This window comes from Stomoxys calcitrans, chromosome 3 (genome assembly GCF_963082655.1).
Source record: "Stomoxys calcitrans chromosome 3, idStoCalc2.1, whole genome shotgun sequence".
In the NCBI taxonomy this organism is placed as follows: domain Eukaryota; kingdom Metazoa; phylum Arthropoda; class Insecta; order Diptera; family Muscidae; genus Stomoxys; species Stomoxys calcitrans.
This window is the reverse complement of record NC_081554.1, coordinates 114,854,990-114,882,623: the sequence shown is the minus strand read 5'-3', so window position 1 is coordinate 114,882,623 and position 27,634 is coordinate 114,854,990. Positions and strand designations below refer to the sequence as shown.

The following is a 27,634-nucleotide window of genomic DNA, read 5'->3' as shown; positions in this document are numbered from 1 at the left end:
AGTTGACCTCCTCAACATCACAATTGCTTTTTCAAGGACATTATTTATGTAAAAAACGTGCACCCGAGTAAAAAAATTGATATGGTCGGATCCAAAGATATAGTTGGATCTAGTTAAATCCAAATGGATCTGCCATATCCAATGATATATTGGGTTGCCCAAAAAGTAATTGCGGATTTTTTAAAAGAAAGTAAATGCTTTTTTAATAAAACTTAGAATGAACTTTAATCAAATATACTTTTTTACACTTTTTTTCTAAAGCAAACTAAAAGTAACAGCTGATAACTGACAGAAGAAAGAATGCAATTACAGAGTCACAAGCTGTGAAAAAATTTGTCAACTCCGACAATATGAAAAATCCGCAATTACTTTTTGGGCAACCCAATATAATTATATCGGAATGCTATATATAACTTTAAATGATAGTAGATATAATTGAATATGGGACAAGATATAAATATATCTGCTATAAATAATTATATCCAAATAGATATGCTATTTAAAATTATATTTGGCCTAAGATACAATTTTATCATGGGCTATATATAGGGTGATTTTTTTGAGGTTAGGATTTTCATGCATTAGTATTTGACAGATCACGTGGGATTTCAGACATGGTGTCAAAGAGAAAGATGCTCAGTATGCTTTGACATTTCATCATGAATAGACTTACTAACGAGCAACGCTTGCAAATCATTGAATTTTATTACCAAAATCAGTGTTCGGTTCGAAATTTTGACAAATTTTGTTCAGCGATGAGGCTCATTTCTGGTTGAATGGCTACGTAAATAAGCAAAATTGCCGCATTTGGAGTGAAGAGCAACCAGAAGCCGTTCAAGAACTGCCCATGCATACCGAAAAATGCACTGTTTGGTGTGGTTTGTACGCTGGTGGAATCATTGGACCGTATTTTTTCAAAGATGCTGTTGGACGCAACGTTACGGTGAATGAACACATTTCGAACCGAACACTGATTTTGGTAATAAAGATCAATGATTTGCAAGCGTTGCTCGTTAGTAAGTCTATTCATGATGAAATGTCAAAGCATACTGAGCATCTTTCTCTTTGACACCATGTCTGAAATCCCACGTGATCTGTCAAATACTAATGCATGAAAATCCTAACCTCAAAAAAATCACCCTTTATATGTATATCTTGCGCTAAAAATAACTGAATTTTGTTCTTTCAGTGTTTTAAAGTAGTAAAGCTTATATTTTATTTTGAATTATATATCAAATAATATATTCACGTTAGCAATCCAAAAGTTACTAACAAAGTTTCCAATTCTAAAAACGTGAGATATTTAGTCATTTTTTTTTTTAAATTTGGTCAGTATGTGATCTAAACGTCAAATGGTTACAGGACGCTTTATGCTAAATATTCATTATGAGATCCAAAAGGAAGAGCAGATGTTGCCAAAAAGGCAACATCAAATCAATTCACTAAATTTAATAACAATAGGTCAGGTTAGATTGAAAAGAGGGTGCATATATTAATCTGCCCCATGCCACTAAAGACATACACCTAAGCCTGTAGTCGGCTTGTTGTGAGCTCTACAAACTAAAAAGAAACCTCGAACCATTGGGTGGAGCGGACGTTTTGTTATTTTACTTCGTAAGAATTTTCCTGTAATTGGTAATAGGTCATTATTTTTGGAAGAAAAATGTAAGTCACTCAAGGATAGCTGCGATAGAGGTATCCATTAGGCGGTTGATGATCTGCGTCTGTTTGTAGTGGAGCGGTAGATATAGAGCCCGTGTGTAGGCTTAGAATGGACTCCAAAGACCCAACAGCTGCGGTGGTGGTATCAGGCCGTAGCAGGTTGTCTGCTACTGAAACCTCGACTGGTGGAGCGGATGCTCCAGGCTCCACTAGCCGACAGACGACTGGTCTGCTTTTGACGAAGACACCTGGTTCGAGTCTTAAGGACAAGGCCGAACTTATTCTTTCTTCGCATGCCTATAATTTGCCTAGGCCATCCAACACGCTCTTTAAGAGGTTGGAATAAGACGCATCGCTCTCAGGTTTATTGAGAGGCTTGGTGCGAATGATCCTAAGACTCTCACTAATAGGGAGAGAGACTCCCTAAATTGGGCAAGTGAATTTGCTGCACAGGCTACAAGTCTAGATTCGGAAACTGCACCGCAGTCAGCCAAAACGCTGCGGTCACCTGGAGGGCATCCCATACCTAAAAGAACTAGGGCGAACAATAGTAAGATGGGTCCAAGATCCTTTGCTAATGTCCCTAGGGACAGTTTGGTGATGGCAGCGATTTAGCGATGTAGTCGTTAAAGTCTGGCGGATTGCAGGAGGCAGAAAATCCTCCTGCCACAATCCAGACAGGAGAGGATGGCATCGAAACGGGACCCAAAAAGCCCTGAGTGGGTGGGTCATACGGTTGGACTGGGCTCAAGGTGTGCGCCAGCGGGGAACCACGGAACTCAAAAAGTACTTCGACAGCAGCAGCTAGTGAAGCACCTAAGGAGGAATCGTCCACATCGCAAGTAGCCAGTGTTCTGAGGAAGAGTGATTCCACAGCTTTCTCACCTGCCCCTGGATGCGTACAGATTTTCATCATGACAAGTTCTAACGAATCTTATGAGGATGAACTCCTGGTGAAATCAGAAGACGAGGCTTACATAACAGTAGTGGAAGGTCTGAATCCTGACTATGGTCCGGTATCTACAGATAAATCTCCACCATTGTAAGTAAGGCCGCTTCGGCGGCACTGAATGTCCTCCCAATGGCAGGGGGATTTGACGTGGTTTTTATACAGGAACCATGGGTGTGTGGAGGAATGGTTCGTGGCCTAAGAATTCTGGGATGTAAACTTCTCAAGGGTACGGGGAATGGGAGACACAGAGGTTGTATTCTTGCAAAGGGTAGTCTAAATATTTTTCTTCCGTCCCTAAGCATTGAAGATTTAGTAGTAGCCAGCCTTGAAATAAACAAGTCTCATTACTGGCTGGCTTCCCTATATATGACACGATTCAGAGATGCCGCCTTCAAACCATAAGTCGCTGGTTGAAGCTGTTTCTGTAGGGAAGTAAGGCTAATTCACATAACCAGATATTTCTCAAAATTCTTACGAGTGAGATTTCTGGAATCCTTTTTAATGAATTCTTGCATTTAATAATTTCTAAATTAAAAAAATAATTTAAAATTCAAAATATTTAAAAAAATGTCTACGTCAATATAACTTCCCTAAATTATGAATATATACAATTTCATCAAAATCGGACAACGGAATTGAGGGTCAGGCGTAATGGGTTAAAATACAAAATTTTAAATTTTGTATTTTAAAAATTTAAATTAAATTTTTAAAATTTAAAATACATGAAAAATACTTGTTGAAATAGAAAACATTTTACGAAAATTTTGTTTGGGAGCGATAAGCATAATAAAAAGACTAAGAATGTTCAATCCCATGGCAGCCGGTTGTACGCACCGTATTAACCCGATGGAACCCTCATCAGCAAGGGCTGCCACCTCAGTGTACGTGTTCGTCTTTTTTCATCATGGGAGAGGCACATTCCGGAGTGCCCTCTCCTAGTGACCTCTACATGGAGTGTATGGGGACAGCAGTCAGGTCCGATACTGCCGAGATAGAGTTATACAACGTGTACATACCGCCGGTTGGTTGCTGTGTTCCGATTATTTATTTATTTATTTCATTTCATGCAATGCGAAGCCATCAGGCCTATAAATAATCACACTATGCATAAGACGTACTTTTTCTAACATAAGTTAAAAAACTACTCAATTAAAAATAAAAAACTCAAAAACTTAGAAAATGGAAAAAAATTTTAACCTATTTAACACTTTCTGAATCTAGATAAAAATAAATAACAAATAAAAAACAAATTAATAAAAATTATAAGCAGTAACTGATTTACAAAAAAAAACCTACTCAAAAAAGATCAACGTAATAAATTAAAAAAATGATTAAAGCATAATAAAAAAAGTAATACTTAAACCAAAATATACAAAAAAAAAAAAATCACAATAATACTTTTGGCTTTGAAAACAAATTATCAAGAATTATAAACAAAAGAGCTTGAAAAAAAAATAATTAAAAAAGATCACTTAACAAAAAAAAAAAAAAAGAATTAAACAAAATGAAAAAAAATAAGTAATACTAAAATAAATAAATTACCAATAATACGCACGATAAAAACATTCCGTTAAAGTTGTTGACAATTTGACACAAAAATTAAAAGCGCTGAAAGTGTAGACGAAGACGATTTGATAAAGATCTTGTTGAAAAACTGAAATTCTTTAAATCCGTAGGCAAGGAGTTGTACAAACGTGCAACCCTTACAAAAAAAATTCTACTCAAAAAGTTATCTACCCTCGGATGAACCAACTGATTAGTTCTGGTAGAATGACAAAAATTAAATTCATTAACAAGAAAAATTGGAGACCGACATTTCAATAACTTAAAAAGAAACAAAAGCAAACGATAATTAATATACGACGGGAAATCACAACCGAGAAAACGACACACATAGGGAGTTATATGAACACGACGACCTACACCGTAAACAAAACGAATCATATTGTTAAAAGCGACCTGAATACGATGCATGCTCCCTTGCGACGTACTGGAGTACACCTCCAGACAATATAAAATGGCCGGCAAAACTAATGCATGCGCCAAACGCTCCCTCACAAAGAGCGGTAAATATAAACTCGTGGTATACAGGCTTCTTAAAGAAAAGTTAACCTTAGACACCACGGAACTAACGTGCCGATCAAACCGAAGCCTGTCATCCAGCTGAACACCAAGACAATCAATGCTTTGCACAAATTCAATATCTACATTATTATATCTAACACTAACATGATTGTGACAGCCCGAAGATAAAAAAGGGCTTTAGTTTTAGAAGCGTTAACACTGAACCTATTCTCCGCCATCCACTCACGTAACGACTCCATCGCAAAATTAATTTTCGTCTGAAAAACATTCAAAAATCTGTTATCACCCTTAAAAAGCAATTGGATGTCATCAGCATATGCAAATGGAGTGCGCCAACAATCCAGACGAGAAAAAACATCATTGACAAATAACACAAAAAGAAGTGGACCTAATACTGAACCCTGAGGAACACCGCTTCTTACAGAAAGAACACTACTACATTTACCATCAACACAAGCAAACTGGCTCCTACCTGTAAGATACGAGCATAACAATGTACATGCACTGGTCGAAAACTTATAAACGGACTTTAATTTACTAAGAAGAAGGCCATAATCCACTCTGTCAAATGCCTTTTCCAAATCTAAAGACAATAGCACGCAAAATCGTGATCCACCCATGTTTGACCGGATAGAATCTGTCAAACCCAATAACAATGAGGCTGTACTTCTACCTCGCCTAAATCCACACTGGGCATCACAAATAAAACGATTTCTTTCCAAATAGCCAGACATTTGACATTTAATAACATGCTCGACAATCTTAGAAAAAATAGGTAAAATAGAAATCGGACGGAACTCCTTCAGAGTGTGATAAGACTGTTTTTTTCCCAATGGGCACTATTTTGGCTAATTTCCAATCAGACGGAAAAGAAGAAGTTAACAAAATAGAATTTACAAGATGTAACAGATGACAAGACACAAGAGGATAGACTTTCTTAAGAAATTTTAATGAGAAACCATCTACACCTGCTGCATTGGACTTAATGGCAGAAAAAGCCTTATCCAACTCCCACAACTCCACCCGTTGAAAAGCAAAACCACTATAGTCATACTCCCCGAGAGAACTACTTTGGGAGTCCAATTGGTTTTTATTAAAGGTCGTATTCAAATCCTCCACATTCAAATCACAATCATACGACTTGCAACTGCCAAGTCCATTGGATTTTAACAACGACCATAACTGCTTTGTGCTTTTATTGCCCTCAAACTGCAGTACATTCGCTTCCCTTCTAACTTTTCTTATAACAGATTTGGCTTTATTCTTGGCTCTACAATAAATTCGCCACTTAACATTGGATCTATTCCAAGAAAGATTTAAAAGCCAAATCTCGAAGCGATAGATGATATGAAATGAGGGGATTGCTAAACCAATCCTCACTCCTTGCCCTTATCACCCTTTTTTATAGGAAACGCATTATGGATAGACCCAAGACAGCTACTAAAACTACTACATTGAAAATTAACGTCACTAGTGGAATACAAAGCGGAAAAATCAGTAGACGAAACAATTTCCTGCAAATCATCACAACTCAAAGCATTATAATCAACGTATTCAAAGAACTGCAAAACATTAAGGACTGAAACGTTAAGGGACACGAAAATAAACGCATGATCCGATATACTGGGACAAACAACCTGGTTAGAAACACAGACACAACTACGATCACTTACAAGAACAAAGTCGAGTAAAGAAGTAGAATTATGTACAGCACTAAAATGAGTAGGTATAGAGTTGTGGACAATTGAAACATTAAGCCGCCTATAACTTTCCCCGCGAAAGATATACAACACCAACAAGAACATTTCTAGAACCAAGTAAAAGTTCTACAAACAAACATTCAACAATCCCATATTGACTACCACTATAAACAACTTTGTACTTAATAGACTTAGAGACAAACAAAGCAACACCCCCACCTCTCACACATGGACGATCATTTCTGCAACAAGAATATCCCGAAATTTCAAATCGGCTCGACGGTATACTTGGTTTTAGCCAAGTTTCGGAAACACCTACTACACTTAACAAACTGTCAACAACAACATTTCTTATTTCGTTAATTTTAGATGACCTCTCAGAGATGTTAAAACTGCGGCAATTAAAATGCCCTACACTTAAATTATCACTATAAGCACACAATGAGGAGCGAAAAAACGAATTATCGCACGTAATATTACCTAAGTTGCAAGTATTCATAACTAATGACGCTATAAGGGCTCAATGAAAAATTAATTGCTAATACAAAAAAAAAAAAAAATACAAAATAATAAAAATAAAAGGCTAGTACGCACGGGATCCATTGGTAACGGTGCTAGCCACATTTCCATTAGCGTTGCTTGACTCAGCACTTCCAAATAATTGATCACATTCAGTCGCACTCACTGTTTTAACGTCACCATTTAGAAACGTAAGGCACACCTTGGGAATATCTCCATTTATTAAGACGTATCTCAATATTCGCTTTTGTGACCGCAGCTTACGGCATTTAAAAACAGGGTTAGAGGCAGGTGCGGTAAGATGATCATTTAAATACACACTGGAATCAACCTCGCCACCAATTACATCGTTTAGTCTGATCGAGTTAAGCCTAGAATAGTTCGCCAAAATCAAATCCCTGGTATGAACGGAATTGAACTTGACCAGCACCATCCTACCACCGGAAATATAACAGCAATGATTAATATCACTGGGGGCAACCTGCACTCCGCACAAGCGGGCAATCTGTATCACTGGCTCACGCAGATTTGTAATTGATGTCGGCATGCCACTTATAAGAATATCCGCGCGATTGAGACGTCTTTGCTGAACCAAATTAAACTGCTCCAATTGCCGTATCCTCTCACACAGCCTAGCATCAACATTGGCAATATTTTGCTGACAAACAAGAACATCCGATTTGACTTTCTGAATTGAAGCAATAAACTCACTTCGAAAGGAAGCAACAACACCATCCACCATTGTTTGAAAATCCTGCAAACATTTCTGCATCTGCTCATCAAATTTTTGTTTCATGGACTCAACAAAGTCATCAAAAAGCCCACGAATACAACTAAGACGATCATGTGCTGCTTGCTCAGATGGGTCAACACGTATACTCTGCAAACCAGTAAGGAGACCAAGCGTACCACTCTGAGAATGCGCGGCGTCAACAGAATTAGATTGACTGCTATTGAATGATGTTGTCCCCAAAACGCTGGAATTACCGACACCACTGGAACGCGCATCACCGGCACTATCTTTAGCAAATTGACTGCTATTGGGTAATGCACCCCTCAAAACGGTGGAGTTAGCAACACAACTGGAACGCGCAGAATTGACTTTATCACCAATGCAATTCTTACAGGTGAACTGCAACGACTTGTTTGTTTTTATTTCATTACTAGAAATATTGACGCACTTATGGAAATAATTGGGGCAGCCAGAACACCCAATACTGTAAACACCACGAGTGATGATTTTACCACAAACAGGACACTTCCAGCTTTTAGGAATAGCATGTTTAACAGGTGCAGGAACCATGATTCAAAGGAGAACAATGGCAAAACAAATCAAATGAAATGCCGGGAAAACTAGGCAACACACAGCAACAACAACAAGAGCGCAGAGCGACGGGAACAAAAAACCACGAAATAAATGTGGTATCCAAGTACGAGATGCAATTAGCTTATTAGGCAGATGACAGCAGCGCAAAAATTTCGTAGATCGGACTACTATACACTACTTTATTTTAATATTTAATTAATTTTTCACGGAGCTCAATAAAAACACTTAGCTTCTCATGATTATCGATTATCGATACATTCAGGATTAATGACCAGGATTAATGGCCAGGCTTACAACCCCGACGTAAGTGGGTTACTATTTGGCCATAATCGTCTGGTTCTAGGGGACTTTAATGCGCATCACACATCATGGCATTCTCCCATAGGTAACGACCAGCGTGGCATAGCATTGGCAGAGCTGATTGAAAGTTCCACGTTTTGCACGGTGAATGAGGATGCCCCCACTAGGATTACGAGGAGGTGCAGCAGCTCGCCATACAACTCCATTGCATCCCCTGATCTCCTGGGTGACCTATCCTGGCAAGCCGTCATCTCTTTGGGGTCAGACCACCTCCCCATAATTCTCACCATCGACCGACCTCCCGACTTCATAACCTCTGAGCGCCGGACGTTTATCAATCATGAGAAGGCCGATTGACTGGCTTCTTAGAGTATACCAATCGCCGCTTCAGTGAACTGCCACCCCCCTCGGATGTGCTAGTGGTCGAGAGGAAATTCCGAGACATCATAAACGCAACAGCCGCTCGCTTTATACCAGCCGATCAAATAACCCAACTGTGGCCCAATTTTCCGGCGCAGGCAGTCGTTATCGCAGACGAGCGTGATGGGATTCGTTGTACGGACCCCATTAACCCCAGGATCAGCGGGCTGAATCTGGAAATTAACAGGGTAGTCAACGAAGATAAGCGGAATTTGTGGCTGGAACACTTGGAGCATTGTAACTTAGGCACCGGTGTAGGCAAGCTGTGGTCTACTGTTAAGTCACTCTTGTACCTCAGTAGACGGGATGACAGGACCTCAGTCACTTTTGGCGAAATAACCGTGACTGATCCGAAGAGATGCGCTAGGTTGTTCAACCGTCAATTTATTGTGCATCCCGAGAGTGACAGGGCAAGGAGTATAGCCATTTATTGTATTCGTGGTCTCCGAGCCGATGAACAGCCATCACAATTTACCGTGGGCGAAGTTACGAATGTTCGAAGTTCGACATGGTCAGCCATTCCAAATTATTCGAGGACATCGCCAACACGTCCCTCCAGCTAGGCTTGAAACGCTGGGTCGCGAATTATCTGTGTGGTCGCCAGTCATTTGTGGAATTTAGGGATACGAAGACGAAGCACCGTAGAGTGAAACAGGGAGTTCCCCAAGATGGTGTTATATCTCCGGCACTGTTTAACCTCTACCTTTCCTCCATTCCACCCACTCCAGACGGGTGGAATGCCGCCCTCTGAACTACGGCGGGCTAACTCCTCAGTTCTCATGTGGACCGCCTCCAACAGGAGACGAAGATCCTACTAGTGCGAAGACATAACTACATGCTATCTAAGCAATACCTTTTTGTCTGTTATCGCAGAGACCATTCAAATCATCATCTTGTGGATAGATAACCATCGCCCAGAAGCATTAAGGTAGATCTACACAATCTATAGCGTGAGATTCAGCGCTACAAGACAGAACCTCTAGATCAAGCCGCATATGAAGCAGGTCTAGACAACATTCATGCAGACACGGTAGAAGATGCGGTAAATGGCTACCGGATGAATGTGTCTTTGGAGAACGACCGCCTCCATTGCACCTGAAGAAATTGACCTCCCCCGGCAAACCAGAGTAGTTCTGGGTCAATTACGTTCCGGCAGATGCAGCCGCCTCAACTCCTACACAGCAAGGATTGATGCCGACGTGCAAGATGTATGTCCCGATTGTACCGCACGTGCGTCCCTGTGGACGCACCCCATCTTAGTCGCAGAGTTCCTGGGTCTTGACACTCAACAGAATCAAGCAACGAAAGATAGAACACAATAAACTGCTACAACAACAACCCAAAGAAGTGGCGATAAAATGCCCCCTGTGCCACTTTCTCCTTATATTTATGGTATGGGACTCGAAATTTATCCAGCTGTTCCTTAGCATATGGTTTATCCAGACTCTAAGGACGCGGTCCACCCGGTACTGGTCTAAGAATAAGATCAATGTGTCGGTCCGCACATTATTAAATGCACCCTCGATGTCAATGCAAACCGCCAATGTGTACGTCTTGGCATCGAAGGATTCTTCTATTTTATGCACAATTTCGTGCGGGGCAGTCTCCACCGACCTTCCCTTGACATAGGCATGCTGTTTGTATTTAAGCAGTTCGCTGGTATTCACAATACGTTCCATGATTTTGTGTGGAAAGGGCGTAAGGTTTATAGGTCTGTAGGCCTTTGGTGTCGCATAATTTGTCTTGGCGGGCTTGGGTATAAATACCACCCTCGCCTCCTGCCAGGCTTTCGGAGTATATGCAAGTCCTAGGCACGCTATGAAAATATTGGCCAGGTAGGGCGCCAAATAGTCTGCCTCCTTATGTAGTAACGCCGAAAAATCCCATCGGGTTCTGTTAGAAATCAACTTTACTACTTTAGTTTATAAACGATAATTTTTAACAATTGTTCTTTGAATTCATAATTTGTCAATTTGTATAAAATATTTTTTCATTCTCTATTAATAAATCGTTGAAGATAGTCTTCTAAATATTCCTTTGTAAGCGTACTCTAATAGGTTATGGGCCATTATGGATTTAGTTAAGACGTCGTTCACGAAGCTCAACGCTGATAATTACCATCTTTGGAAATTTAAGATGGAGTTAATTTTACGGAGAGAAGGCGTTTGGAAATGTATTATCGAATCTGTTCCAGAGGTAGCAAATAATGAATGGGAGAAAAATGACGAAAATGCCAGAATATTAATCGGATTATCTGTGGAGGACAACCAACTTTTGCTCATCAGAAAGGCTACTACGGCGAAGGAATCATGGAATATTTTAAAATCGCATCATGAGAAGGACAATCTTGGCAGTAGCGTAAGAATTATGAGGAAAATTTGTAGTATGAAATTCAATATGGAGAATACCATGGCTGACCATATATCTGAAATGAAAATTTTATTCGAGAAACTAGAAGCAATTGGAGAAACATTCTCGGAACGTTGGGTCGTTGCGATGTTGCTCAGTAGTCTACCATCTTCTTTTGATACATTAGTCACAGCATTAGAGGCACGAAAACTGGAAGAATTGACTGTAAATGTGGTAGAAAACAGTTTGCTTGAGGAATATCAACGCCAAGCAAAGGATGCAATTCCGAACACAGTTTTAAAAACTTCAAAGATTTTTCAAAATAAGCAAGATGATAACATTGGAAAACGTTGCCATTACTGCAAGTTAAAGGGTCATCTAAAGAAAAATTGCTGGAAGCTAAAGAAGGACAGAAACAACAATGAAACCAAGCAGCATGCAAACAGTGTTGAAATTGAAAGACATCATATTTTCTCAACAGCACCACGTTTTCAAACATCAGGATGGATAATTGATTCAGGGGCAACCTGTCACATTAGTACAAGACGTAATGATTTTATCAAATTTGATAATACAAGCCGTGAAACAGTTTCGGTAGCAAATGGTCAAACTGTTACATCAAGTGGTAAAGGAAGCTGTCAACTGGTAATGTATAATTCAAATGGTGAAAAGACAAAAGTGACGGTGGAAGACGTTTTGTATATACCATCGTTTCATGGAAATTTGATTTCAGTCTCAAAAGTACTGAAGAAAGGTTATAAAATTGATTTTCAAGACGCAGAGTGCAAGATACGAACTAACATCGGTGAAGAAATTGGGGTAGGAGATATAAGTAACGGATTGGTTCTACTTAGGCAACAACCGAATCATCAAGCGATGGTTGTTAAATGCAATTCTCAAACCTGTCAACATTATTGGCATAAAATTTTCGGACACTGGGATGTTGATGCAGTCAAGACGATGCAGAAAAATAAAACAGCTAGTGAGTTTAAAATTGTTGATTGTGGAGTGAGACAAGCTTGTGATGTGTGCGTAAGCTGCAAAATGACAAGAGCTCCATTTAGCAAATCATCTGATTCAAAATCTGAAGCAGTAATGGATTTAGTGCACTCAGATGTTTGCGGTCCCATGCAAACGGAAACTCCTGGAAGAAAGAAGTATTTTCTTACATTTATCGATGACTACAGCCGTTACACCAAGTTGTATTTGCTCAATAATAAGGCTGAAGTGTTCGAGAAGATAAAAGCTTATATGGAAATGGTCAAAAACAAGTTCGGTAAATATCCTAATGTACTTAGATCTGATAATGGAGGGGAGTACACAGCGAAACGTGTTCAAAACTATCTTGAAAGTATAGGAGTTCAATGTCAGTACACAGTTCCCTACTCACCTCAACAAAATGGAGTAGCGGAGAGGAAAAACCGAAGCTTAGCTGAGATGGCGAGATGTCTATTGGCAGAATCAGGATTACCAAATATGTATTGGGGTGAAGCTGTCATGACTGCCAATTATTTACAAAATCGTTTGGTAAGCAAAACCATCAGTTCTACACCATTTGAGTTGTGGGAAAACAAAAAGCCAAACATAAATCATCTTCGTATTTTCGGGTCAAAGGCATATGTTTTGTCACCAGATGTTAAAAGGCGAAAGCTGGATACAAAAGCTCAGATACTAACATTTATGGGTTATGATGAACACTCGAAGGGATATAGACTCGCAGATCTCAGAACAAAGAAAATTACTATAAGCAGAGATGTAAAGTTTATTGACACCGCTATAAATAACCAAAATGTGCAATTCCAGAATAACCAAAAGGAAGAGGTTTTTGTTGAAGGTGAATTCAAACCAACCATGTCAAATTTTATAAATCGTTCTTTCGAAGAACAATCTTGTGATGGTGATTCATTTTGCAGTATAGATCAAGAAAATATTGATGACTTAGAGATTAATGCTCATGAAGCCGAGAACGCTAATGAAGAAGTTATTTCGTCAAAAGAATTGGTACAAAAAGATATTAGTCAGAACGATATATCTAATATTCGCACAGATTCTGGAGTTCGTATATCAAATAGGTCGACAAAGGGCAAGCCTCCAGAAAAGTTAACACTAATGAGTTCTGCGGTTTCTGACATTGTTGAACCAAAAACATACACGGATGCAGTAAATTCGAAGCAGCGCGACAAATGGATGGAAGCAATGACCGACGAAATGTCGTCTCTGAAAGACAATCATACATGGGAGATTGTTCCGAAACCTAACAACAAGAATGTTATAGGCTGTAAATGGACATTCAAACTAAAGCGCGACGCAAACGGCATAGTTCAGCGTTATAAAGCAAGGTTAGTTGCACGTGGGTTTAGTCAAAAGTTCGGACAAGACTACGACGAAGTTTTCGCACCCGTGGTTAGACAGTCTACTTTGCGTACTTTGTTGTCTGTTGCTGGTGTTAAGAAAATGACAGCAGTTCATATGGATGTGAAATCTGCTTTCCTCAATGGTGAAATTGAAGAGGAAATCTATATGAAGCAACCGCCAGGATTTGAGAAAAATGGTGAAACATTTGTTTGCAAGCTACGAAAAAGCTAGTACGGTTTAAAACAGGCAGCAAATGTATGGAATAGAACTCTACATAAAGTTTTAGTTGCAGGAGGTTTTAAACAAAGCACGGCAGATCAATGCTTATATACAAAACACATCAACGAAGAAGGATGTGTGTACATCTTAGTTTACGTTGATGATATTTTGGTAGTAAGCGATACAACTGAATGCATAAATCAAGTAGAATGTTTAATGAAATTAAATTTCGACATCACTAATCTTGGAAACGTTTGTCACTACCTTGGTTTAGAGGTTATAAAAGACAATGAATTTAATTATTGCATTCGCCAGAAAACATTTATTGAGAATTTACTTACAAAATTTGAAATGCAGGATTGCAAAAGTTCGAAGTACCCACTTGATCCTGGTTACGGCAAGACGGAATCTAAACTCTTACCAGAAAATACAAGGTACCGGGAACTTATTGGATCTCTCCTGTACATAAGCGTGAATTCTAGGCCAGACATTGCGGCAAGTGTATCTATACCAGAAAAGAATACACTCATGGGCTATGCTGATGCGAATTGGGCGGAAAACAGAATCGACAGAAAATCAAATTCTGGATTCATTTTTCAAATGAATGGAGGTTCAGTAAACTGGTCCTGCAAGAAACAAACATGTGTATCTCTTTCTTCGACAGAAGCAGAGTTCATAGCTTTGTCAGAGGCATGCAAGGAGGCATTGTGGTTACGAGAATTATTAAATGATATGATGCTAAAGCAAAGTAAACCAACCATCATCTACGAAGATAACCAAAGCTGTTTACGGATGATAAAGAACGAGAAACTTAGCAATAGAACAAAACACATCGACACTAAAATATACTTTGTCAAAGATCATATAAAATCAAATCATATTCAATGTATATACTGCCCCACGGAGGATATGTTAGCTGACATGTTGACCAAGCCTCTGACAGCAATCAAAATAACAAAATTCAGAGAGCAATCTGGAATACAAATTGAGGAAGGGTGTTAGAAATCAACTTTACTACTTTAGTTTATAAACGATAATTTTTAACAATTGTTCTTTGAATTCATAATTTGTCAATTTGTATAAAATATTTTTTCATTCTCTATTAATAAATCGTTGAAGATAGTCTTCTAAATATTCCTTTGTAAGCGTACTCTAATAGGTTCGGATGTCATAAATGGTTTGAAGCTCCTCAAGGGTTCCTTCACCATAAATTCTGTAATGATAAGCCTTCGATCAACATCATTATTCCAAGATTCGAGTGTGTCCGTGAGTCCCGTCGTATCCTGTGGAAAATGGGGTTTCATCAAAAGCCTCAACATGTCATCCGTTGTCTCTGCTCTCATTCCCATATCATCTACTAATGTTTCAGTTTCGACATGGGTTTTTGAGGGAAACTTTTTCATCTTGGCGGCATCATCAACGCTATCGACCTGATCGCAAAAAAGCTTTCAGGTAGCACGTTTTGCCGCTCTGATAGTCTTATTTTATTCCTTGAGCTGTGTAATATACCTCACAATAAACTTCCGCTTTTTACGACGTGCTCTCTTATAAAGTCTGTAGACCTCTCCGGCTTTTCTTGGGCTGATTTCCTTTCTCCAAGAGGACATCTATCTTCGAAAGACCCCAACAGTGCAGTCGTAATCCTGTTGACATTTTCGTCAATGTCTTCTATGCTTGGAAAATCTAAATTATCTTGCCCAACCTAATGTAGCGTTGATCAGAGAAAGATTGTTCCATGGAGACTCTCCAAACCTGAACCTCATCGATTAGATTTTCCGAGCCTGTCGTCACATCCTAAACCTCCTCCCTAATCCTATTAACAAAGGTAGCGGTGTTACCAATATTAAGTGTCGTAGTATTCAAGAACTCGGCCAGGGCTTGGCCACGCTTATAAGTGTCGGTACTAGCTCCGACGTGGGAGGTACTCTGGGGAAAATATATAATTCAAATTTGTATTACACATAACGCTAATCCTCGGCTGAGTACTAGTGTTAGCATAGAATAATTGATAGATGATATGGTTCAGTCCAAAAAATTGTTCCGGGTCGTCCATGGCTTCTGAATTAAGTCAATATAAATCTTGCCCATGCTGATTTTCTCCATCTCACCGTGAGTAGCTGCCTCGCTTCGGTGGAGGTTTATCTGGATAAACTCAATCATTGGTACTCCAGTAAATGGGCTTATTAAGCTGCACTGCAACCATTAAGCTGCACTGACTTTTTGTCGCTGCACTGTTTGATGTTTTCGTATTAGTTTCTTTGCCTATCTTAGTTTTCCGAATCTTCATAAGTCGGTAATGGTCCCATCGTCGGGTCCCTGTTCGTTAGGCTGTATTGAGTTTCCAGTCCCAGTACTGGCTGACGTTTCAATACTAGGATCTTTCTTATCTTAGTCTTCCAAATCTTAAGGAAATTGGCTTATTGGGAGTAGTTGACGGTACCATTGTCGGCTCCCTGTTCGTTATGCTGCATTGAGACAGACTCCTGTCCCTGATGTTTCAATATTAGGATCTTTACCTATCTTAGTCCTCCCAATCTTAAAAAGTCAGCCTTGCTCCCATAGTGCGCCATGCCTTTAGTCTTAGCTAAACTTTTTTTTTTTATTTAAGTCTATAGATAATAAATACGCTTACAGACTAATAACAATATATTTGCGAATGTAATAACATAAGAATTTAAAAATAATTATATTTTCCTTTTTAAATTTTCTTGATTCTCAGATAGATCTATAAAATCCTTCACTTGATTAAATTGATAACATAGGTGCCGAAAAGGATCATTATTGTCGTAGTTGGTTTTATAATAAGAAATTTTCAAATGATCAAAATATCTGGTAAGTCTGATAGGAACGTTAAAGAAAATTCGACTCAAAAGGAAGCAGGAATCTATTTGACCATGAATTAATTTAGTCAAAAACGTAATGTTTAGCATAGTTCTGCGACTTTTTAATGTAGGAAGCTTTATAAGATGTAATCGGTTCTCATACGAAGGCAATGAACTTCTGTCCCACCCATTTCGACGGAGACAAAATAGTAGAAATTGTTTTCGAACCGATTCTAACAATTCAGAATTAATATTGTAGTACGGATCCCATACCAATGAACCGTACTCGAGATTACTTCTAACTAGCGACGTATATAAGTTTTTCGTCACAGATAAATCATTAAGTTCTTTACTCTAGCGTTTCATAAAGCTAAGAGCACTACGTGCTTTGTTTACAACCATTGAGATGTGTTGACGGAAGTTGGAGCGTTGATCTAGAAGAAATCCAAGGTCTTTAAAGCTATAGACTACCTCAAATTGATTGGAAACCAAAAAGGAGCTAGTTTTAAGACAGGTTATTCTTGAAAATGATATGTGTTTGCATTTGGAAATATTAAGTTCCATAAATTTCTGGTTGCACTATTCGTAAAGAGTATCAAGGTCATACCGAAGATAACACTGTTCATCAGAGTCTCTCAGTTATCTGAAGATCTTAACATCATCTGCATACAACAAAATATTCGAGTGCTTTAAAGTAAAAGGGAGATCGTTTATGAACAAACCAAACAGCACAGGGCCAAGGTGACTACCCTGTGGAACACCTGGAGAGACAACAATTGATTTGGAAATTGCAGTACCAAATTTAACTCTTTGAGTACGTCCAGTCAAATATGATCTGATCCACTTTAGTAAAGATGGACTGAAACCAATAAGATATATTTTTCTTAACAGAAGGTTGTGGTTGACTTTATCAAATGCTTAACTAAAATCGGTATATATATTTAGTATCCGTTTGGTAGCGTTCCCTAAAGCCATCGTTGACCAAACAAGTAAATTCTAAAATATTTGTTATCGTCGATTTCGATTTCCGGAACCCATGTTGGTAGGGAGATAATATAGAAGAGTGTGTGTGAAATAGTGCCAGTTAGAATTTTCTCTAATAGCTGCGGAATAGCATTCAAAATTGAAATGCCCCTGTAATTAGAAACCTTATTGCGATTTCCGGCTTTAAATAACGGTCTTATATAAGATTGCCTCCACAATTCCGGCAGATATCCATGCTTTAATGAACTGTTGAAAAGTGTACAAAAGGAATACGAAAGTTCGAGAGCGCAATTCGCCAATCCCAGACACGTCTATAAAAGCTGAGTTGTTGATTGTGTATGGATATGTTACACATAAATCATCCCGATGCCCTCATCTCTCGATTCGGCTGCGATGACTGTTTCATTGACACCCTCGCTGTCTGAATACGAGTCAGAAACACCACCTTTTCTTAAAGGCTGGGGACGAACTGTGCATTCCTCTGGTTTATTCGTCTCTTCCTCATTAATTAGTCGGACGACTAGTTGTGCGCTTAAAGCATAACTCTCGACTACAGGTGCCAAGGCACCCACACCTTTAGGAGGGGAGGACAATATGCTACGGTCTGACTCCACCACCGTAGCTGTTGGGTCTTTGGTGTCCATTTCTAGCCTTCAAAAAGGCATTAAATTTTTCGTAACAGGTAGTACCTATTCCAAAATACGGATATTTTTCTTTAAGGATCGAAATGAAAACACAACAGCTACTTTAAAAATTATTATTTACATTCAGCAAATATTTGCGCATTTACCTGTTGTATGCCACTTTCGTTTAAAATTAGAATATAGACTCAAATAGAGTTCTCAAACTGCAGTCGAAGCAAAAGAACATCAACTTCTCTGCGCACAAGAAACGGTTTAAGTTGTTGTTTTATTTTCGTATGTTTTGTTTGAAGCAGAATATAATTATCTGAGTAAGTAGTGCTAAAAAAGTCAGCAAAGATGTCGGCAATGCCTGAATCGTTCTCAGCTACTATAGCTTTATATCTAAGAAAGTTCGGTAAACTATTACAACGGCGCTTTGAATTCACAAATTTGTAGAAGGATTTAGGATTTGATTTCAATTGATTTCTAATTTTATTCAAATAACTACCATAGGCCAATTTGTTTTCTTTATTATATTCGCATCTTGTTAATGAATACATCGAAAAGTCAGACGTTGACCCTGAGCGTTTAAACCTTTTATATAATTTATTCTTCTTGTTCTTCAGCCTAGAAAGATTGGTTGTATTCCATGGAGGACCAGATGCGTTGCAAAAAGTAGTTTTAGGGACAGATTGAGAAATAAAGTCAAGTAGCACAATATAAAAAGTTGAAATCATTTCATTGATATCTTTAGTTTTGAAAATTTCATTCCAATGAACAGATGAGAGTCACGGAGACTCGGTCAATGCAAGCTACAGGGAGAGTACCTTCCTCCTCCTCCTCCTCCTCCCTGTGGAAGTCCTCCCACTTTTCTGCGATCTAGCCTTGGTTTTGTTTGCCCAACATGCGTTTCGTAGCAAATTTACTGCACGATCCCTTGATGAAGACTGTCGCCTTTGTAACTGGTGGTTCCCTCTATACTCGCAGCTCGTTTTCCGAGAGTACATGAAAGCGGGGAGCTCTTTTTCTTTCTCATTATTTTAGCAGCGTTATACTCTTCGGGCGATCTGATTCTCTTTTCACCTTCCGTAGAAATGCTTGGAATGCCAGTTCTATCCCTTCCAGCATCCTGCACTTTCGCCCGATTGCGCTTTTTTTGAGTTTTGAGTTTTATTTCCACTTCCCCAATTCTCTCACTATTGCCGCTATTACGTGGCATGTAGTTGTCTTATGACATGCCACTTTTTGTATTCACATGTAATTTAAAATGTTTGTCAGAATTATCAATTTACATAGGATTCATCACTTTTGCTATCACACCCGCATGTTATTCTCGTATGACATAACCTAATAATGTGAGCAAATCTGATCTGATAACCTAATGTTGTGAGAAAGGTGGTTAAATCATAAATTTGTGAAAACATTTTAGGGCCTGTTTAAGTTTAGAGCCTTCGCTATTCCTTCCGACAAAAACATAAAGAAATCAGCTGTTTTACATGTGCTATGTCACACGACATGTTCAACTCTACATGTGCTAAATTTGACACATTATAAGACGCATATACATCGTGTAAAAGAGCCCTAATACATCAATACATTTAGTTGCTTTTCTGCGCTTTCGAGAGCGTCTTTAATTAACATTCACTGCCTCTCAAAGCGTATCTCGAGTTCGTGTAAGAGAGTTGTTTGTGAACCACATCGAGCCAGTCTTCTTGTTTTTGACATTCTTGGGCGTTGATCGATCGTCTCTTTCTCGCTTGGATGAAGATGAAGTTTATCCATCAGCTCATCGTGGAGCTAACTATTTGCATTGGTGATGTCAGCCAAAAGCTTTTGTTGAAATGCTTTCTCATTTATTTTTGACATTTTGTTATAGTTTTTATACACAGCAGCAATATATTTTCTTTGTTATGTTTGTATACACTGAAGTGATTTTCTTCTGTTTTGTTCAAATGATTGTTCTTGTGTGAAAGAAACGACAGAAAAATAAACAAATGTGCTGCAGTTACAATTTCGAAAAAAAAGAACAAAAAATTTTAATTTTTTGAAACTGTTTGACAGCAAAAATTCAAAAATATCCAGATCAAAATTCAAACTTAACTGTCTCTCACGAGAGTATTGTTTGACAGACTCTGCACCTTATCTATAGAGAGTACGGACATTCCAGGCACATATACGGAGATCATGGTCCATATTTCCCATTGCGCGGGTCGTCAACGTTAGGAGAAGTCGGTTTTTACTATTTCTTTTGTTTCTCAGAGTAATCGTTATAGTTTTTCGGGTGCGGATTACCGGCCCAGCGCTCCAACCGCATGGATTATGTGGAATCGCATAGCCGCCCCTAACCTGGGAAATGACGCTGTCGATTACAGTTGCTGCTACTCCGTATGGAGCATTCATCTATCCGCAACCTGTGGACGCAGATCGGAGCTCAAAGTTCCAGCCTGTGTGGTGCTCATAGTTATGCTGTGCCGAGATAAGCTACAAAGTGAATTATAAAAACACATGCAATTCAAAACGGAAATGGAAATTTCTATAAAAAAAATTGACTGATGGCAACTCAACTGATGTAAATATAAATAAAAAACTTTCTTTATAGCGTTATTGCACTTAGATATAATACAAAACATACTTATTTACCAACTGCTAACACAAAAATTTTTAAACGACTTTATTTTTTTTTTGCAGACTTAAACTACAAAAGGGAAAGGTCTTGACAACTAGATTTTGGCAAAACCGACTTAAAACACTTTCCAGAGGTGAGTCAACCTGTAGTAATATAAATGTGTTATTTTGTGTTTGTTAATGTATATATTTATACATATATAAAGCTGTATATATCAAAAAAAATTCTGTGTTCACAAATGTTGACGAAATTTTGATATGTTTGTATATCTATGGCGGCGTGTATTCAAAGATCCGCAGTTAGTTAAGCTGCGTATAAAATGTCAAAGCTGCATTTCAATTCGTAAAGAAAGTGTCAATTGCACTTTCCATTGAATTTCTCGGATGCTACACTTTCAACTTTTTAAATAGAGGCAAAAACTCCCAGATACTAAGTGAACGTTACAACAAAACTATTCTTAAAAGATCGCACCATAACCGGGTTTCGTGTTTTTGGAATTCCTTACCACAATCTTGAAAACATTTTTGCTGTAACACCTTCAGCATTGAAAAGAAATTTAATTCTATATTTCCGGTCTTTTAGCAGTTAGAGGCCTCCGTAGTGAAGAGAATAGTTAGATTAGGTTTAAGTGGCAGTCTGCCATCAGACTCACTTAGACGTTTTCGTCCATAGTGATACCACAGGAACAGTAGAAGATGCCTTCTAGTTCCTACCATTAAACCATCCAGATCGCATTAAAAAGCATAACGACTTGCGAATGTTCTCATCTGCTAAATCAGCCAAGTTCTCAAAGAAATGAGAACCTATAGTGGAACTCCTTCTGACTACCAGTGCGGGACGCACACACACACACACAGTAGATATTCTATAGTCTAATCTTCCTCGATATCCTCACAGATTCGACAAAAGTCGTTACTTGCAACTATCAATGTCAGCTTGTTTTCCGATCAGACATTGACCTGCCATGACGGCACAATGACTGAGACGTCTGTTCTAGCCAGCGACAGCAAAGCGATAGACCTCTTCAAGTCTAGATTAGGAAGTTTTGAATTGAACTACTTAATTGACTTGCTTGTTGCTAACGAAAAATGCTAATGTTATATGCAAAGCAAAAAATGCAACTGCTTTCGTTTATAAAAAAGGCTTTATGTATAGAAAAGGTTGCATAAAAGTGCATCCCCAATATATTAGAACGGACAGCGATCAGCGATTAGCGCAGGCGCATGTCAGAATGTGCTTGCGTACTTAGATAAGGAGGCAGGTAGAAGATTTGAGATGATGCATAAAAAACAACAATAATTTGCAGATAATTTTTGGGCAACAGCGGCAGCCAAACTAAACAGGGCCGGACTTGCAGTTAACATTCTCCCCCAGTTGAAGGTCTTGGGGCTTCTACCAATTCATTTCTTGGAGGTACGGCTAGTTTTTTACGGCTCGCTTAAAGATGCCGCTGCTTGTTCGAACATTTGCAATTAGAGCTACTCAGTCTTCACCCTTTATACATTCCACCACATTTCCCATTTGCCATTTGAATGGGGGAAATGTTCACCTTTTATTAACACCATGGCTCCAGCGGAAATGTTGTCACTTTGAGCTTGTCATTTTTATCGCTCTTGTATTTAGAAGCGTTAGATAGGACGTGCTCCACTTTCTCGAAAGAATCCTTTTCAATTCTAACACTTTTCGTCAACTGTTGAGACGACCGAAATATATCCATGACATATTCGGCTCGAGTATTGAGATAAGTGGAACACCCACTAAAAAGTGGCCAGGTGTTAATACATCTAGGCCTTCAAGGTCCTCGGAGAGTGGGCACAATGAACGAGAGTTTAAAATTGCATAAATTTGGCGCAATTCGTCAAATGCTAGTGTTTTAAGGCCAACTGATTGGTGAAAATGGAATTTTGCAGACTTGACTACTGCTTACCAGCGCCCACCAAACTGTGGCGACCTGGGAGGAATGAATTTCCTGTCGATGCCATCATCAAGACACTCATCATGAACGGCATATGGATGTGATTGTCTTGAAAACATCTGCTTTAATTCATCCAACTCATTTTTTGCGCCCGCAAAATTTGTCGCATTGTCGGACCAAATCGTTTTTGGCTTGCCTTTAGTAGCAACGAAGCGTCACAGCGAGCACCAAAATGAGGGTGTTGATAAATCCTCGAGATGTGTTGCCTTTGTTGAAAAACAAATGAATAAGCAAATATATCATTTCACGTGGGGGCGGCTCTTGACCTCAGATTTGTAGAAAAATAGCCCACAAAAATTGATACCAATTGTGTGAAATGCTCTATTTGGGCTTACTCGACCTAAGGACAAATTCCCCATAACGTGCAGCAGCAATTTCGGCTTCATGCTAAAACATCGGACGCACTTCGTAATAATGGAGGCTATCAGCTTTCTCCCTCCAATTGGCCAAAATGACTGTCGAATTTCAGCCAGCATACATACTTGAGCATGGGTGAAAATGCATCACCAGATACCAGTTCCGCCGGAATGTGTAAGGTAGTTCCTACTCTCGCAAGCTCACCCGCTCTACGTAACCCTGGGATATCTCTGTGGACCAGCACCCATCGAGATCGGCGACAGTCGCGGGCGGTGTTTCAATTCAGATATAGGTTATCCATGGATTTTATGGCTGCTTGGCTATCTGAGATGATATTTATGCCAATCGTCGTTAGCCATTCCACCGCTTCCTCAATTCCAAGGATCTCAGTTTGATGTACACAGTAGTAGTGGAGTAACCTTGTCGATAAGACAAGTCCAAGCTCTTTAGAGTACACCGTAAGGCCCACCTGGTCGTATAGTTTGTAACCATCGGTATAAAAGTCTATGAAACTTCTTTTACCAGTATATGGAACATTCTCTCCTCCTTAGGAGACAGGTGCCACTGTAGGCAACTTACACGGATTTACATCTACACTGTTTTCGGTAGGCCACTACCCTGTCGCACGTAGAGCTTCCTGGAGTATATCCCTAAGAGTGCAGGGAAACTTTTCTCTAACCGCAATAGCCACGTCAATAGCATATGCGACCACTTTTACACCTTTTTCTTCGAGGGAATAATTGCTAATGACTTTATTCCAAAGTTAAGGAGACAGTACGACTCCATGAGGTGTTTCTCTGCTTCTTTTTAGATCTACAAATCCCAAGCCTTTTGGTAAGTAAGTTTTTAAAAAACTTTTTTACGGTTTTGTTGATGCCTAGAAACTCCAACTCCCTTATGATTGACGTCGGATTTATTAGATTGAAAAGTTTTATTGAAGTGAAGTTTGAAAAAATAATTTCTCGAACATACAAATACATAAAATCATTGCCTAGTAACATAATAACAAAGAACGATACAAGTAGATATTAATTTGTTAAACATATACTTCAACACTTTCCCTTGTTTAATTAAATTATATTTAAACGAGTACACAAGTACTGTAAACGTGACTTTGGTAAAGGCTTGGTCATCATATCTGCGAGTTGATTTTCAGTTGAAACTTGAGTCGTTGACAATAAACCTTCTGTTACCTTTTCACGTACGAAGAAGTGTTTTAGATCAATGTGCTTTGTTCGTTTATGAAATTCTGGATTCTTTGATAGACGAATCGCAGCTGTATTGTCTATATTTATAATTGGAATGTCCTTATAATTTATTATGTCCTTGAAAAGTCGTGTAAGCCATATTACTTCTTTTGCGGCTTCACTTGCAGCTATAATGTCTGCTTCAGTTGTTGAAGTTGACACTGTTGGTTGTCGTTGACTCATCCAAGATAAAGCTCCACCTGCATAAGTTGCAACAACACCTGTTGTAGAACGTCCTGTAGTGACACATCCACCATAGTCAGCATCGCTGTAACATTCTAATAGCTTGGGTCCTTCTTTATTATAAGCTATTCCAACATCTATGGAACCAGCTATATATCTGAATACTCGCTTGAGCTTTTGAATATCTTCACAAGTGTAGTTGTCAAGGTGTCTTGATAGATAACCGACACTATATGCCAAATCTGGTCTTGTTCCTAGCATCAAATACATCAGAGCACCTACAGCTTGTCTATAAGGAAACTCGATTCGTGCTTTCCCTGGTTTTGAAATGCATTTGACTGTATTTTCCATTGGTGTTGAAACTGGACGACACTCTGAGAAATTAAATCTTTCCAAAATTTTCTTGGCATAAGACTTTTGAGAGATTCTAATTTGATCATTGCTGTTTTCAATTTTTATACCAAGAAAGTATGAAGCTTCATTAGAAACGATCTTGAACTCTGATTTTAAACTGTTGAGAAAATGCTCAAGTTCTTCTTTGTCTGATGCAGCTACTAAACCATCATCGACATAGAGAGCAAGGATTAACTTTTTACCATCTTTCTCTCTTATAAACAAACAGCTATCTGCAGAGTTGGCCTTAAATCCATGTTTCTTTAAGAAATCTCCCATTCTTTTGTTCCAACATCTGGGTGCTTGCTTCAAACCATAGAGACTTCGTTTTAACAGACAAACTCTATTTGATCCATCGTTAAAACCTTCTGGCTGTTCCATGTACACGGTCTCGTTCAATTCACCGTATAAAAAGGCTGTAGACACATCAAATTGTGACAAATGTAGTCTTTCAGTTGCAGCAATACTTAGGACAGAGCGTATACTAGACATTCTTGCTACTGGACTGAAAGTTTCATCATAATCTTCACCTTCCTTTTGTTTAAATCCTTTTACAACCAGTCTTGCCTTGTACTTTTCAATGGTGCCATCTGATTTTGTCTTCACACGATATACCCATTTCGAGGGAAGTGCCTTTGCTCCATTAGGAAGATTCGTGAGTACCCAAGTTTTGTTCTCAATCAATGAATTCATCTCTGATTTCATGGCTTGTATCCAATTGATTCTCTCTTCACTTTCAACAGCTTCTAAATATCTTGATGGAGGTTCGGTTTGACAAACAAAATCATGTGCCATCATCACCATCTCATCGCTGACACAATTTGATATAATTACAGTACGATTTCTTAAGCGTTTCACAATAGTATTATCGCACGTATCATCTAATTCATCTCTTCGACGCTTTTTACGTTGGATTTCTTCAAAACCTTCAAAGTCTTCTAAATCACTTGTCAAATCTTGATTTTCGTTGTCGCCATCTTGGAGTTCGGCATCTTGCTCTTCGAAATCCTCTATATCATTTGTGGAATCTTGATTTTCGTTGTGGCTTTCTAGCGGTTCGGCATCTTGGACCGCTTTCTTTTTAACTAATTCTTGTTGGTATTCATCTTGTTCTTCACCTTCGTGATTATATGGACCAATGCGTATTGATATTTCTTTCCCATTTTTTTCTTGGATATTATTGGAATTCTTGTTGTTTTGCTCTTCCACAACTTCATCTTCTTTAACTTCTTCATTAGCACAACCATTTATTTCTTCGGAAAATATCACATCTCTTGATATTTCTACTATATTTTGTTCTTTAATATAGACACGATATCTCTCATCGCCGTCATAACCAACAAGATAACCTACTGTTGCCTTCTTGTCCATTTTCTTCCTACGCTGACTGGGAACATGAACATAGCATTTTGATCCAATAATTCTTAGGTGTTTAATTCTAGGTTTCTTGTCGCACCATAGCTCAAATGGACTTTTATCCTTTTCTGACGATTTTCCCGTTCGATTTAAAATATATATGGCTGATTCCACAAATTCGGCCCATAACGACAAAGGAAATTCAACATTCTTGTTTGAGTTCATGAATGTTCTTGCCATCTCTACAATGGTTCTATTTTCTCTCTCAGCACCACCGTTCTGTTGAGGTGTATATGGAGCGGTAAACCGTTGACTTACTCCATGTTTTGCCAGAATTTTCTTCACTTCTGCATTGTTGAATTCACCACCATTATCACTAAGCAATGTTTTAACTGTGTGTCCTTGAGATCTGGCATGTGCAAGCATTTTTATTAATGTATCCTTCACATCTGATTTGTTCTTCACAACATATCCATAACGAAATTTTGTGTAATCATCCTTATAAACGACAAGATATTTATATTCTCTAAATGAAGAGGGAAATGGTCCGCAAACATCTGTCGATATTAATTCTCCTGGAGCTTTTGCAGTCTCACGTCTTCCAAATGGTAATCTTGACAACTTACCAAAAACGCAAGGCTCACAGATTTCACTGTTGTTCTTTACTCGAATTCCCATCTCCTTTTCTAATTTCTCCTTTACATGCCGTTTATCTTGATGTCCCCATCTTTCATGGTATAATTGCAGTTTTGAATTTTCTACAGAGAATGAAACACACTGATTTGCAGACACGGGTCGAAAATCTATTCTGTATAAAGTTCCATTTGGCTCACGGTGTCCACATAAAATTGTTTCTCCATTGAGATCTAGCTTGCACTTTTTTATTGTCGAATAAAACTTACTTGAGGGGTTTCTGTCATGTGAAGCCAATACAGAAAAAAGGTTTCTTGATATACCAGGAACATACCAAACATCATACAACTCCACTGTCTTCTCAGCATTGTTTACTTTTGATAAAACTTGAATTGTTCCTTTTCCCATTGCACTTAAAGTCTCTTTACCAGCAGCTTGTATTGAATGTGGTTCTTTGAATGCTTCGTAGTCAATAAAAAATTCCTTCGCATTTGTTACGTGCCTTGTTGCACCATTATCAACCCACCAATCGCTGACAGATGTGCTC

At 38.7% G+C, this 27,634-nt stretch overlaps 1 protein-coding gene across 6 annotated transcripts in view; it reads left to right on the top strand.

Annotated features, from left to right (window-relative positions):
- Positions 1 to 27,634, top strand: part of LOC106081143 (E3 ubiquitin-protein ligase Ufd4) — a 115,492-nt gene that overhangs the window by 6,799 nt on the left and 81,059 nt on the right. For 5 of the 6 annotated variants that reach the window (XM_013242902.2, XM_013242901.2, XM_013242900.2 and 2 more), the window contains exon 2: positions 21,006 to 21,076. The gene's annotated coding sequence lies outside the window, so the exon portion shown is untranslated. Of the gene's footprint in view, positions 1 to 20,867; positions 20,887 to 21,005; positions 21,077 to 27,634 lie in introns of those variants that run through there. The other variant, XM_059365236.1, reaches the window with a different exon arrangement.